This window comes from Anas acuta, chromosome 2 (assembly GCF_963932015.1).
Source record: "Anas acuta chromosome 2, bAnaAcu1.1, whole genome shotgun sequence".
Lineage (NCBI taxonomy): Eukaryota > Metazoa > Chordata > Aves > Anseriformes > Anatidae > Anas > Anas acuta.
Window position 1 is genome coordinate 90,665,540 of NC_088980.1, and position 15,414 is coordinate 90,680,953.

General features: G+C 42.7%; 1 protein-coding gene across 6 annotated transcripts in view; it reads right to left on the reverse strand.

Moving 5' to 3' along the window:
* Window positions 1–15,414, reverse strand: part of PTPN3 (protein tyrosine phosphatase non-receptor type 3) — a 163,842-nt gene that overhangs the window by 123,845 nt on the left and 24,583 nt on the right. The window contains exon 1 of one of the 6 annotated variants that reach the window (XM_068671162.1): window positions 1,939–2,102. The exons of 3 other annotated variants lie outside the window; for them this stretch is intronic. The gene's annotated coding sequence lies outside the window, so the exon portion shown is untranslated. Of the gene's footprint in view, window positions 1–1,522; window positions 1,654–1,938; window positions 2,103–15,414 lie in introns of those variants that run through there. 2 more of the 6 variants (XM_068671161.1, XM_068671160.1) reach the window with 2 other exon arrangements.

The window sequence follows — 15,414 nt, forward strand, 5'->3', positions numbered from 1 at the left end:
ACTGAGGAATTAAAATAAATTACAGCAAGCACACCAGCAGATGTAGTTCTATGCAGGTAACTGGACGTTGTACTCTCTTACTGCTCCACTTTACTGCAAACTTTTCAGTAGATGACCATATGCTCTTGCCCATTTCTCACCTGTGAAGCTCACAGAGTTTTCTTCATTCCAGAAAGCATGCTGCAAGTTTCCTACAAAACTCACAGCAAGCACTTCAAATAGTAAGGCTGATAACTGCATATATTGGGTCCTCCTCACCCATTAATGTTCCATTTCCTTTTAACTGCTCCATACGTAACAAATAGTCCTATGTACCTGTGCCAGCATGGCAAACATCATTTGTGAACACGCAGAATGACAGAAGGGCTGCTCACCGTACCTGCATTTGGTCCACCCTGCAGTATTTAACATTCACGGCTCTGTACACAACCCTTGCAGCGTCGTGCCTATGTAAGGCTACTCCTTTAGTGCCTGTGCAAAGCTATTTACCCATCAATACAGAAAGTAGGTCATGGCTTTGAAAGGTACCGACAACTGTTTCTCCCACAATATTGATTATTAAGAAAAACCACCCGAGATCTTCAGAAATTAGCTGCTGTTTCAGATCACCGCAGTGGATGAAAGCAAGATTTACCACGTGGCAAGTAACGAACACATGCAAGGTGATGTTACCACCACACTAGCTGTCTGGTTATCGTCTTTAGCAGTCAGCATCGTTACTGACAGACCAATAAAACACACCAATAATATAAGAAGCCTCCTGGATATGCTATAAAATTACAAATAACTGTAGTCTTATGCCAGTCTTAATTTGCTCTAGAAGCATTGTAGGGGCAAAGAGTAATTACTGTAAAGTAGAACGTGTCACTGTGATATTACCCAAAATTTCAATTCTGAAACCATGCACCCAGTCTCAGAATGACTATCTATACGTGATATCTATAGGCGGCAATGGACATGTAATAAACATGAGTTGTATCACAGGGAGAGATGACAAGCGTTAAGAGTTTCCCCAGGAAATTGTTTCCAGCAATACCCCAGAGCTTTATGAAACAGAATTAATCTTATCCAAGCCCCTTGCTTCTTCAGTTGAGCTCCCGTTAAGTGTGTTTAGCAACACTCGGAGCACCGAGTTTTCTTTTTATGAACTAAAAAGCAAGAGACGCGCTCAGCGCTTGTCACCTGCCCGTCAAGCCCTTTCGCCACACGACAGCGCCGGAGGATGTCAGCACCATGAAAAATTCAGTATTTGTGTTTCGCTAGCGAGTTTTTCCAGACGCGGCGACTAAGCCAACCTTTCCTCTAACGGTTCCCTTTAGGATCAAAACCACGCAGGTAATAAGGATAATTTGCTGCCTCTACAGATCGGTGCCGATTATATTATTTTTTTTTTTTTTTTCCCCCAAGTGCAGCTCCGCTCCCGAGCTGGCGCAGAGGCTCAGTGCCTCTCCGTGAAGGGATTTAAGTTACTCGCAAGCAACTTTTCCCCGCAGGAGCACACAGACCCGGTATTTCCCCATACCTGTCCGCACCAAGCCGTGCCCGCCTGGCCGAGCCACCGAAGCCACCGCTTCGTCCCGCTCCAAGTCGCACACAGAAAAAAAAAAATAAAGAAAGAAAGAGGACAAAACAACACAAAAGCGGCCGCTCTGCAGGGCGAGGAGCAGCACCGCCAGCTCCCGAGCCCTGCACCCGCAGCACGCCGCGGGCAGGGGCTCCCCGCCGCCGACCCCCGGGCAGGGCAGGGCAGCTCCGGGAGCTGCCGCCGAGCCCCTGCCGGCCCTCGGAGGGGCCGGGGAAGCCCGAGGCAGGCAGGAGGGGACAGCGCCCGCTTTGCCCTGCCCTGCCTTGCCCTGCCCTGCCCTGCCGGAGGCGCCCCGGCGGCGCCAGCCAGCCAGCCCTCCCCGCAGCCCGCCTGCCGCCCGCCCCGCCCGGTACCTGCCGCCCGGCTCGCTGAGGGGGCTCGGAAGGCCGCCGGTGAAGCCCCCGAGGCCAGGCGAGCAGGTGCCCAGAGCCCGGCACCGAGCCTCCGCCACCGCCGCCGCCGCCACCGCCACCACCACCGGCTCCGGAGCGGGGCGGAGCGGGGCGGAGCGGGGCCCGGAGGGGCCCGGAGGGGCCGGGGCGGCCGCCCGCCCGCTGCCGCCGCCTAGCGGGAGCGGGGAGCCCCTGCTGGGCGCTGGGTGCTGGGTGCTGGGTGCTGGGTGCTGGGCCTGTGGGGAAGGGGCTGGGGGAGACTTGCAGGGGCTCGTTGCAATCTGCTGGCTCTGCGCTGCCCGTTTAGCCACTCAGAGAGACCTCATCCATGTGTATGAATGTCTGAGGGGAGGGTGTGGAGAGCACGAAGCCGGGCTCTGTTCAGTGGTGCCCAGTGACAGGACGAGAGGCAACGGGCACAAAGTGGAGCACAGGAGGTTCCGGCTCAATATGAGGGCACTTCTGTGCCGGGAGGGTGACGGAGCACTGGGACAGGCTGCCCAGAGGCTGTGGGGTCTCCTTCTCTGGAGATACTCAAACCCCGCCTGGATGCCATCCCGCACAGTGCTCTAGGTGGTCCTGCTCGGCAGGGGGGTTGGACCAGGTCATCTCCAGAGGTCCCTGCCAACCTCGGCCATTTGGTGAATCTGTGATTCTGTGATTCCCCTTACATTGCTTTGCTCGACAGTTTGGATGAAGCAACTTCAAGGTAGAACTCCCCAGTGAAGTGAAGGCAGGAGAGTGGGACCCTAACCAGGAGTAAGTTCATTTAACTCCCAGACATCCCTCTGGAGTGTAAGTATTCAACTCAGGAATGACAGGGTTTGCCATTCTTGAGTTGAATGAGGCAGGAAGCCCTGGCGTTGCCATCCCGGATCAGCCCCGTTGGGTCAGCGTGTCTCCAGCAGAACCTCACGTCTGCCACGGAGGGCTGGAGCCCTCCGACACTTTGCATGCCGTGGAAGGAAGTTAAACTTCCTTTAAACTGATACTTTGCATTTTGCAAACAGGCAAAGTACTTTGTAAACACTAGTCATCGCCTCTTCCTTTAGGGGGAATGCAGTAAAATGTTCAATTTAACAGATAAACGCAGCCAACACGTGGGCAAGGGCCAGGCCGCTGCTCTCCGTAATAAAGGTTACTGCATCTCGCCCTCCAAATAGTCCCGTGTAAACCTAAGAGCATTCATTTAGTGGCATGATAGCCAATGCATTCTGGTTAATCATAGTTAGGTCACGATTAATTTTAGAAATGAAATATCTTGGGCATTTGAGCAACTTATAAAACACCTGTGCTTTCAGTAGCCCTAACACTGTACAGCTAGACAGTGACTTCATTGCAACATTAGAAATTACACTGCTGTACCTGGAAGAGAGTAAGTGATCACAGTCTCCCCGTGTGTTAAAACTGCCACCTGTAGTATCAAGTACAGTCAGGCCTACCAGTGAGTAAGAGCATCGCCCACAGATTTAATGGGAATAACAGCTTTCTATTACACACAATTACTTACGGGTATAAAACTGTTCTTGGAAAGCACATTCCCAAATTTCGTGGCTGTATGGAAAGGCAGAGATTCCTATACACATTAAGAGCAGAGACGAGAAGAAGGAATGTAAAAGCTGTGACTTCTGCACACAGGTTGCTGTAGGAGTGCTAGTGAATTTGTCCCAACAGCAGACAATCCCTACCACCACGTGTGATGTCACCTAAGAACAAAATGTCTGTTTCAAGAGCACATTTGTATGCGAATGCTCCTGTGCATCCTCTATTGTTAAAAAAGTGCTAAATTGGATTTAATTTAATACAAATCCATTACCCGTAGTTCTTTTTCCTACCACACAATCAAAAAAAATGTGGAAAATTTTCTAATTGCATGAAAATCATAGAATCAGAGAATCATTACGGTTGGAAAAGATCTCCAAGATCATCTGGTCCAACCATCCCCCTACCACCACTATCACCTATCACCCACTAACCCATGTCCCTAATAACTGCCTAAGATAAAGATTGTCTATTAATTTCACCTCTCATGGCAGAGCCATTATTTTCTGTAATTACATAAGCGCTGTTTTTTTCAGGATCATCTCCCGTTCACTGCATGTCTCAACAGCTGCCTTCGCTGCACGTGTTAACACCTACGAACCGGATGGCTACTCTCTTTCTGCTGAGCATCCCACTGAAGATACCTAGGAGACGGTTTTAAAAATGACTGTTCCTGCATGTGTTTATTCTCTGAACACTTCTTTAAATAAAAAAACAGAACCTGAATCTCTATTCAGTTTACTCCTGGAAGGAATGGGCCGAGTCACCGATCCGAGGGACAAAGTCCTGTTACAGTGACTTAGCAGCATCTCCCAGACATGCTGTGCCAACAGCAGTTGTGCAGCTACCTGCTGAATGGGGCCAGGGACCTCATATTGACAAAAAATTCAGTAAGGAAAAAAAATTGTGGGTAGTGTTACTTTTGATTCAAGTTCTCCAGTCAAGTTAATAGGCCAAATTTTAGAGAATTTCCTTTAGATCAGCAAAAGACTCTTTGCTGTCCCAGTCTTGGGCATGCTCTTGGGCAAGCCTCTCAATAGATACTTATGAAGAGGGGGGTTGTTTGGTTTTAGATAATAATTCTTTATCCTAACTTCTTTCCTGGAAAGGCTGTGGCTTACACTTACTTGAACTCTGTTCAGCCCAAGGCAGAAGCTCGTGATGGGAAACTTCATCCCAAATTATTAAACTCTGGAGTAGCTTTGACTCAAATGAGGTCATTTTAAGGAAAATGTTAGGCGATCCAAGTTCTGGACATTATGGTCACCTTTGCCTTATAGATACATCTGCAATATGCGTACACAGGTTAACCTTCAGTCTGGTCACAGAGGCTCAGGTTCTAACAGCTGTCCTTATCTCAACTTTAGGAGATATCTTTTGAAGTCTCAATCTTTTCCAAGCATACACCAATAGGGAGCTTTCCAAAAAGAACCCTGAGTGACTTAAGGTAAGTTCCCACAATCGCAAAACGCCAGCTTGAGACAATACAGACTAGCAGTATACACATAGGCAGGGAGCATTGCTCAGCAATTAGGCAGTAACTCGTCTGGCCAAAGTAATTTACGTGCTTGCCAGGTCTTTGTGGATGTTATCCTGCTCCCTCACTTCAGCTGAGACTGTCAAATGTGCCTGCATTAGCTTACAGGCACATATGAAGCAAGTCATGTTGTGTGCTGATTCATGAAATATGCATCACAAAATATTGGCTGAGCAAACAGAAGAGTACGTGAAAACACAGACACTGGGGGTGTACCTACAATGTTTCACTTAGTCCTAAACAGTGAAAATGTTCCAGACTGTAAAGAAATGTATGTCTAAGGGAAACAGTGAAAGCACAATCAACTCAACCATTTAAATTTAGGCAGAACATTGCAGATTCAAATATATTGCTGGGAAATTTCTCTTGGGTGTGCACATACAAAAAAGTTAAGTGATCAGTTTTATCTCCATTTTATCTGATCAGTAATATGACAAATATGTATTTACATGACTATTAGCCTTTCTGTCACTGAGAAGTGTACATCTCAAATTATCTTTTTGGCTTGCCATTCCTTTACTCCACCTTATGGCCTCTCTATGATTTCCTGTTACCAGTAGTATGTAATTATTCTGAACAATGGAGGCATTGCTATAACCCATATATTTTTCTTGCATTCACCTATAACAATATTTCCCTACTTCAGGTTATATATTTTTAATCTTAAAAAAATGCAATTCATAGGACAGAAGTGTCAGATAATTTTTGCTTTGTCTAAAATTTGCAAATGTTTTACATTTAGCAATTAATCATGAAAAGCATATTTAAATGGCTTTTATGTAAACAAATATCGTTTATATATACAGCTACACCAGAGAAACAATGAAGCCCTATGCTAATTTTCTGTAAAAGGTATTTTGTTTCTCTCAAAATTACCACTCCCTAAAGTAGAGCATGAGCCCATTTTAGGTTCTGTATCATTTGAATTTGAGAAGGAACATTGCAGAAAGCTGCTTTAATTGAAGTTCGAAAGATACGGGATTGAGCCTTTAGGGAGTGTTGGGCACTTTTCTCGTCATTCTGGTTGATCGATTTGCATGATGTAGGTGGGGAATGTTGTTGATCTGGCTGTCCATTTTAATTTTGGACTAGTCGTGTCAGCTTTAATGTGAAGTACGAGCTCAGCTTTAAAGGGAGGGACAAGTATGTGAGCTTTGGAATAGACACTGTGCTGCAGACCAAAGTAAAACACTACTATTTATACTCTTTTGAAAAGCCTGATATTTAAGTGAACTCAAAACATTGTAAGCTGCAATACTTTGTCCTTATTCTCTTATACTGAATAATTCCCTTCTCTTTATTTGGTTTCCTGATTCACGTGTATATAAACAAGATGGGGAAAAAAAAAATCTTTAACCTTAACACATGCCCCTTTCCTAATTCCTTGGGAAATGCTGCTCTGAATTTAGCAGACAACCAACAAACCTTAATGAGGAGACTGGATGTGTCCCTTAGAGGAAAAAACAAACAAACAAACAAACAAACAACAACAACAAAAAAAAACACTAAATCTAATTTTAGCATTCCAGTTTACATGGTAAAGTATGCCAAACCTAACCTGGGTGAGACATCAGATCACTGTGCTTTGCTGCTTGATTTCCCATCAAATCATTCCATTTAAGAGGAGTTGAATCAGTCTCCTAATTTGTTGCTACATGCACATCTACAGTAATAAGGCTTTCTTTAAAAAAAGCAAAAGCAAAACAACTCCACACTTGCTGTTTTCCTGAGTGCCCAGAGAGTTTAACTGGGTAACTGTTCTCGCTGCATTGCTGGCAATGCTGTTGTGACCATTGTGAAAACCAAAAGCACCTTCCAGCAGATGGCTTATAGACCAACTAATGACACGAGAGTTTCTGTGTTATTTGGCGTCCTACATAAACAGCACAAATAGCCTTCCTTTGCCTGTGTTATCATAGAGCTGTGTTCATTAATGCTCTCAGAAATGGTAAAAAAATCAGCTCCCTCTTCCCACCCACTCTCCACCCCCGACAAGGAAACCATATGTTTCAGGAGATTAGTAATAGAGCAGCTTCTTTCGGAACATCACAAGTAATGGAAAGGGAAAAAAAATCATGTAACTATATTTCTTTTCAGAGGTTGTTAATAAAATGTGCAAATGCCTCAGCATTTTCCTATTCAGGACATTCCAGTCCAGCAGCACACAGGGTTATCACGTACCTAAGGGGAGAAGCCCTAAAGAATTAGGTCTAGAGTCTGGGGATCAGAAGGCAGGAGCTTGTCTATATTAATTGATTTCCAGACTGGTGTTATAAAAATCTATACACTGAAAATATTAATGAGGCCCTGTTTTGGAAGGAGAAGAAGTTCTCAGTTTAGCTATAAGCTTTCAGTAACTATGAAGAGTTGTACTCTGGGTATTGAAGGTGTAAAGCAGCTGGAGAGGTTTTCTTGCTATGAGCCATCCAAAGATACCTTGTATTTTTCTGCCGTGACTGTCTGGTACTATATGTTGTGACACACACAAAAAGCAGTCTGTGTCAAAGGACTTAAAAATGGTTGTTGTAGCACTGAACTTCCAGATCCCCACCTCTGGAGTAACACCAGGACTCCCACATGCAGCTTTTGGGCTGTTTCAGTGGAGGACACAGAAGACATTTTCCAGCTCGTGTCATGCTGGAAAGCTGCCAGCACGCTGAATCGAGAATGCTTAGTCAACATATTCAGCAGAGAGATGCCGATGCCAGCGGTGGGAAGTGCTACGTACGCGGATACCCTGCTAAGTCTCCCATCTCAGCCCCAGGTGCTCCAGGGAGGCACCTCTGTCCACTCGGGCTGTATTTCCTGGAAACGTGCCCTTGAACACAAATAGGATTGGTGTGCCATCCTTCTGGCTTCTAATTAGGTTCACCTATTTCCTGAGTCGTGGTTTCACAGCCCAGTGACTGCAGGAGTGCAAATCAAGGTACATAGAGACAGCGTTATCAAAATCAGGCTGTCTGGTTAGCTGCCATGCAAACACTAAGGGTTATAATGCAGGAGTTTTAAATTTAGTCCAAGTCCCACTCTCTCTAATCTTTCTGAAAACCCACATTGTATCTGGCCTTACATGCCTTTCATACTTAACCTGACTTATCGTGGTCTGAAACTCTGTGAGGGCTATTGTCATTCCTTGGATTGCACACATAGAATAGAAGCATTAAAAGAGAACATGCGGCTTGCAGAGACATGCAACCACAAATTGGGAAATATCAGTGTTAGAATCACTCACAGATTTATAATTCTGCTCTCCTAGCATAGATACCAATTATAGGGTCACATTAAATATTTCCCAGTTCTCCAGTGTATTTTCCTGAGAGGATGAACATCATACAAAACATTTATATGCTGGTTTCTTTCCACTGGAGAGGATTACATGGGTTTGAGTACAAATGCAGACTATCAAGTGAAAATCATTAAAAAAAATGATGCAAAGCATATACTGGAAGTTATTTTTGTTGTTGTTGTTGTTGTTTTTCCCTGTGTTTTTTGTTTGTTTGTTTTCCTGAAATTCAAGACCACAGAATACGTTTGTGGATATTTATCATCATACCTGTCCATACTGCAGTTTTAGTGGCTCAACTACAGCTGACTACTCACATTTTACAAAAGCTCTTACTTGTCCTCTCCCCACATTTACCCACCTGCATATTTTGGTAAAGCAGCACAATATTACTTACCATTGTCAATCACTTCCAGTCCCAATTTATGCTTTTTGCAGGATTAATTAGGGAAAATCGGTGCTGTGCTAATAACAGACATTTTAGTACGGTCACTGAAAGCATAAAATAGTAAAGAAGAGGAAAAGGATTGTTTTAGTTCACAATTTTTAATCTGGTGAAATTAAAAGGGCCTCAAGGGACTGAATTTTAGGGGACAGATTGGAGTGCCACATATTATTTTTCATAGAAGTGTCTCTAGGGGTCTTCTTTAACCCTTCTAAAATACTGGCCAGTTTTGGCTTGCTCATCTTTACTCTGCCATTAATGTCTCTATTGCTTTTTTTCTACAAATTGGGTCAAGGGAAGGAAGCACTTTGCTGCCATTTTGCACTCCTAGGTCCATACTTTGGATTCTCAGATTGACCATTCAGTTCCAGAGGAAGAAGATTTATTGTCCATGTCTTGACACTGCAGTCCCAAACTCTCACTCCTGATTACTCCAAGCAGACCAACACATTCCCCAGAGCGGTCAGGTACCCAAGAAACATTTTTTTAATTGCTTCAGTTAGAGAAAGAAACCAGTCAGTGTTTTCTACTTTCCTAGTCAAGGATGAAAGGCAGCATTTCCAGACTAAACCTATGGTAAGGGTGGCAACTAACAGCTCTGCAATCCCCAGGGTGGTGGGGGAGGTTTTTTGCTGGTCTTTGAAGGATCACATACAGATGTTTTGCTATTTTTAAAGTCAGGGAGTCGAGGAAGTAAACAGGTTTTGGAACACCACTGGCAATTGAGCCCTGCTAGGAACTGCAGTTTTCAGTGCGCAGATACCTGTGTTTCCTGTGGGGAGCTAGCTTGCCAGTCTGAGCAGTTTGGGTACCTTTGGCTAACTACCTCAGGCTTTGTTTCTGTAAATAAACCCGTGTATAGCACCATCACATGTTCTCCCTTTCGTGCCTTCCACTCCATATGGGACTTTTATAATGCTAGAATTACAAATATGACATCACCGCCAACACTTCCGCTGGTAACATTACTCTCTCTGTAAAGCCCGATAGATGGCTAACAAAAACTGTTTTCAAAGCAGAGCTGATCTCATTGCTGATGCTTGTGCAGAAAGATGTTTTGGCATGATAAGACTGTTATAAACTGATGTGTTTGTTATTGAAACATATCTTAAGTTTTCATATCTATTCAAAAGAGAAAGAAAAGAGAAAAGAAAGGAAAGAAACAAAAAGAAAAGGAAGAGAAGAGAAGAGAAGAGAAGAGAAGAGAAGAGAAGAGAAGAGAAGAGAAGAGAAGAGGAAGAGAAGAGAAGAGAAGAGAAGAGAAGAGAAGAGAAGAGAGAGAGAAGAGAGAAGAGAAGAGAAGAGAAGAGAAGAGAAGAGAAGAGAAGGAAGAGAAGAGAAGAGAAGAGAAGAGAAGAGAAGAGGAAGAGAAGAGAGGAGAAGAGAAGAGAAGAGAGGAGAAGAGAAGGGAAGAGAATGGCAAATCAAAAACATTTTTGAAATCTTCAGCCTCCTGAAAGACTATTTTAAGCATGGAGAGAAGCTTTTATAAGCTGATACGAGGAGGCTACTTGGAAATAATATGAGAATTAAAGTCCAGTCATTTCCTTACAATTGAACAGAACCCTTCCTGATTCTCCTCCTCCAAACCTTTCCCTATGAGTCGATAGCTCCAAACAGCTAATGCCAAATGCTGCTGTGACCTGGCATGCTCCTATCTGGAAATTTCAGCTCAGACTGTCAAAAAAACAACAACAACAAAAAAAAAAAGTCAAAGAGCAGACCACAAAATAAAGGGGGGAATTGTTTACAGCGAGACAGGTAGAGACTACTGTTTTATTAGGAGAATTAAGTGGAGGAAAACAAGTACGATTATAAATAGCAACTATAATGGGATCATGAATGAAATATATATATAGTTATATGACCCACTAATGACTCCAAAAAGCCATAAGATGAATGAGTCACCGTGTTTTAAATGGAGTTCCCTGCTGCGAGTTCTACCATCAAACACGGCTCCACTTGAACTAAACGGGAGCAAGCGCCATACCACGGGGTCCTACAGTCGTGCCTGGGTGCTTTGAGCACTGACAGCACCGGCAGGGGATCTGCAAGTGGTTTCTGTTACAAGTGATGTAGCAGAGAGGCACTCGCAAAGAGATGACTCACTGATCAGAGGGCTTTCATTTTAGCTGCGATACAGTGGTTTAGATGAATGCGCTCATTATTTTCTATAGCCTGTGACCTTTCCTGCTTCATAAATAGCAGCATTTATTTTTCTCCACAATATTTATTTTAACATCGTCGCTATTGATTTCACTGTATTTCATCAGTTGTTCCAATTGTAAAGTTAGGCTCGCTTGCGGGTATGAGATCAACAGCTTTCTAAAGGCAAAAAAGAAAATAGCAAAGATGTGCTACAGTTTAAATAGCTGGGAACAGAAATAGCCTTTGACACAGTGATTTTAAAGCTATTTTTTACAACATGACACAATTTGTTTTTAAAGAATTGTAATGTGTCTTATAGACACATGTCTGGCAAAGCAAAATCATGAGAGGGGTAAAACAAACAAAATGACCTCTGCTCTGCTGGCCACCAAAACAGCATAGGCGAAGAAGAAAAGAATTTTACAAGGCTCTTTGGAAACATAAACCCGGAGACTCTATTGCAAGTGCTCTTACTATCACTTGCAGTTCTGTCTCTGAAGGTCATTGCTAATTTCAACCCCGATTTGCATGAAGTGAGGAAGGAATTCAGAGTGCCTGCTAGAAGATTTGGTTTTGGGGGACCCCACGTTGCTACCAGAAGCTTTTGAGAGCATATATGCAAAGCGGGTGCTACCACTTCAAGAGATTTTCTTTGTGCATTTGAAGAAGTGAAAGGAGCCTTTGAAATAATCGCAAGAAAGGGAAACCTGTTTCCTCTTTTTCCCATTTCCCCTATTCTACCACCTTATGTGCATACTTCTAAAGAGAAAAGAGGAACAAGCTTCATTGCCACTGTGCTGCAAAGGTCCACAGAGACAAACTTTAGCAATTTATTTCTCAAAACAAATATAAGGAGAGCAGCCGTCTTCCCCTAGAAAGTTTTGGTGCAAGTTACTGATATGAAACCACAGAAAGCATCTGGTATTGAAGAGCTCTTTAGAACCCAGCCCAGCCAGCCTTTCTCATGCCTGCAGTAGAAATAAATCGGCTTACTCCTCTTGGTATGCCTGGGCTGGGGGCACAGAGCTTGACCCAGGCTGTGAATGACGGCTGCACACCGCTGCCAAGCAGCACAGAGCAGAGCTTCAGCCCCTGCTTCAGCTCAGCCCCTAGCTGAGCATGTGGGCCCTGTCCCTAAGCTCTCCGGTAGCTCGTTAATGCACACTGTAATGACACCAAAGGGGTAATTAAGAGAGAATATTTTAACAGTGCCTGAGTTAAACGTGTTCTTTGTTGGTATTCAGATCACCTTGTTTATATACGAGCTCATATTGAGAACATATAGGATGTTCACAGGTAAGAGCAGTTAATAAATACTGCAGCATTATGCTTGAGCATGTGCAGGTCTGGCTAGTTCGTCCCTGTCAATATTAAGACAACTGTTATAGGCACAGTTTTGTTCAATAAATTCATCCCTGGCAGCACTGCTGACTGCCGGCACTAGGATTACTGACTGCACATCCATAAAAATCTTTTCTCCTGCCTATTGGGAAATGCTGGTTGCACAGCTGAGGGAAATGGAAGAGGTATATACCAGGCACGAAGCAAATGATGAGGAGCTTACGGTCTCCCTGTGCTTATTGATGTGAAGAGTTCGAATGACAGCGAGGCATTTCCTGCAAGTCACGTGTGCCTGAGGGTCTCTGGAGATTTGTGGCAGGCGGTTTTATGCGTCCTTTCATCCGAAAGTTGTGCATGGCACTTATGGGCTCCACTGGTATGTCCAGAGTTCGTTCACGGGTTATATTTCTTGTTCTCTCTCCCACACCTTAAGGCAGTTGCCATGATGGAAGGTGTATCTTGTGTAAATTTAGACAGGCATTCATGAAAAGCATGAACATCCTAGTATTCTTAAAACCAGGCTTTTTCAAATAACCTGCTTTCCTACTGCTCATAGCTTCCTATAGAAATAAATACAATTTGTAGTGCGCAACAGAATAGGGATGTTTAGAATGCAAATAGCTTTGTGGAATAGGGCTGCGAAGTGCTGCTGCAATTACATTTGCAAGATCAAACGTGGTGGAAAAGTTTAGCTGATGCCCTCAATACCAAACACTGAAATATTAGTGGTAGTATGACATATCATCACATCCCAAAGCAGTTATATGTCTGTAACTATTTATTTATTTCTTATAGTTAAGGCCTAGGAAAGTCTTAAGTAAAACACAAATGTAATTTTTGATTGGCTTGTTATGAGGATCTTGGTAAAAATTTTAAAGAATTACATGAAGAAATAGATGGCAGTTGTTTCTTTATACGTTACAGTTAAACTCATGCCATTTTCATATAAAAATGTAACCTTTACAGATACTTTTAGTCAGTTTTGAGTGCCAAATGGAACTTGTTTCAATGGAACTTGTTTCATTTCACAGCTGAAAATAATATTCTGCCAAGGATGTAAAACATAGTATGACATGAAAAAGTGATTTTCATGAAATTTTGCAGCCAGACAGACTGTGATATTATACCGGAAATCAATAACCATTTTAGCCTCTTTCAAATTTTGTTGTTATTTATTTCTGTTCTAAGAGAGGAAGGGAAAAAGAAGCCTCCTGGTGACAAAACTAATATTTTTGTATTGAAATGGATATTATAAAAGCACAGCATGGACTTCGGGACTCAGCTGCACGTACTCCTGTGTTTTGTTCTGTACCCATAAAGAGGCCCATGGAAGCTGAGGAGGACTGTTCATATGCATAAAGTTAAGGCATATTCCTAAGCATTTGTAAGCTGAAGAGCTAGTTCAACAAACTCATTAATGATCCATCATCTTTTCCCCTTTATGCTTGTATTTCCAGTGAAAAGAGCATTTGGTATCTCAATTCTTTTTCATTAGATAAAGCTGCACTTTAACTCCACGCACAAGAGTTTGAGAGATGAAATACAGGAAATAAAAATCATTGTCAAGCCAATTGTACAAGCAGTTTACCGCAGGACATGTTCTTTCGACTTCTCGAAGCCACTCCTCCAGCTTGGATTTCAGGAGACAATGTAAGAGTATGAGCTTAGAAAGTGACATCAGAGCTCCGAGCACTGGAAAATACTGCCTGCCAGCCCCTTCTGAGGATGAGCTGGAAAGGATTAATGCAATGAAATAAAGTGAGCAGGAATTCAAATGACTTGGTCAAGCTGAATCAGAGCAAAAGTTTCTATGATGCTGAATGCCCAGGAAACCAGGCCTTAGTGTTTTGTAATGGCACCATCTACTTTTAAAAAGAGACAACGTATGCGTTGCTCATATCTGGTAATGTCAAAAATAGCCTTTACATAGAAGACTCAGATTTTGTGATTTAATAGCCCACTTCAAAATGCAGATGGAAAGCTCCATCTGCCCAGAAACTATGTTTCTGATTTCCTTTATCATTTGCAGAGTACACCATATAGAATAAAAATGTCTTGAAAAGAAAAAGACAATTGGGCTTGGTAGGTGAGGGAGGTTCCAGACTTAAATCTATTTTTTGTTGGGTTTGCTGAAAGAAATTGACCTTACTGTTAATATAAGACAGCATGATCAACCAAATAATTGATCAATATATCATCAATCAAATAATATAAGACAGTATGATCAACCAAATAATACTTTCCATTCTAAAATTACATCATGTTTGTCTGGAGCATGTGGAAGAGGGTAAAATGCTTTTCAAATGGTCATACAGTAAGTTGAGAGTGAGAAAATAGATTATATTTGAAGAAAGCTGTTTCATTGGCAGCAAGCGAGGTTCAGAAATGAATCCCTTAAACCTCTATTATTAGCTATCTCAGAGGAGAGAGATATTTTAGTTGACTCTGCCCCAGTTTGAAGACCTCTCAGTAATACAAGGAAATTGAAGTAAAACTATATGAAAGTCGTTTGTCCTAATTTCTAGTGTCTGCTAAAGTGATCCACATTGAAAGTCTAATCTAGGGAATGAGGTTTTAAAGAACTCATTACCTGCTCCCAAACCTAAAGGACTCTCCCCATCAGGTCTTGTCCTTTACTGCAGAGGCTGTTGTGATTTTGCTCTGTAGTTGTGATGTAAATGTTATGCTATAATCTTAATAGGAGATAGGAGTGTTTAAAGTTCATGGTATAGTTTCTATGCATAGCAGCAGAATTGTATTGGGTCACAATCTGCAAGCATTGTTTTATTTTCTTGTTATCATAATGTGCTTGGTGGCACGTTGGGTATGGTCTGCTTATATTCAACTTATATTCAATAAAATTACTAAACGAAAAGTCCAGTGATTAAACTGATGTGGTGATAACCCTTCAGAAAATCCTCCCCTAAGAAAACTGCCTCCTGTACTCTCACTGTTCTGGAAAACAGGTGGAAAATACTGCAAAGAGTGAAAATTATCAGAAATGTACAGCAGTCAAAAAAAGAGGAAAGTTAGGAAGTATGCAGGACATGATAGCATAGCATTTCCTCTGATGGCACCAAGAACATGTGGAGACTTTAGGAAAGAAAAAAAAAAAAAGGAAAAGAAACTAATCTCAGGATG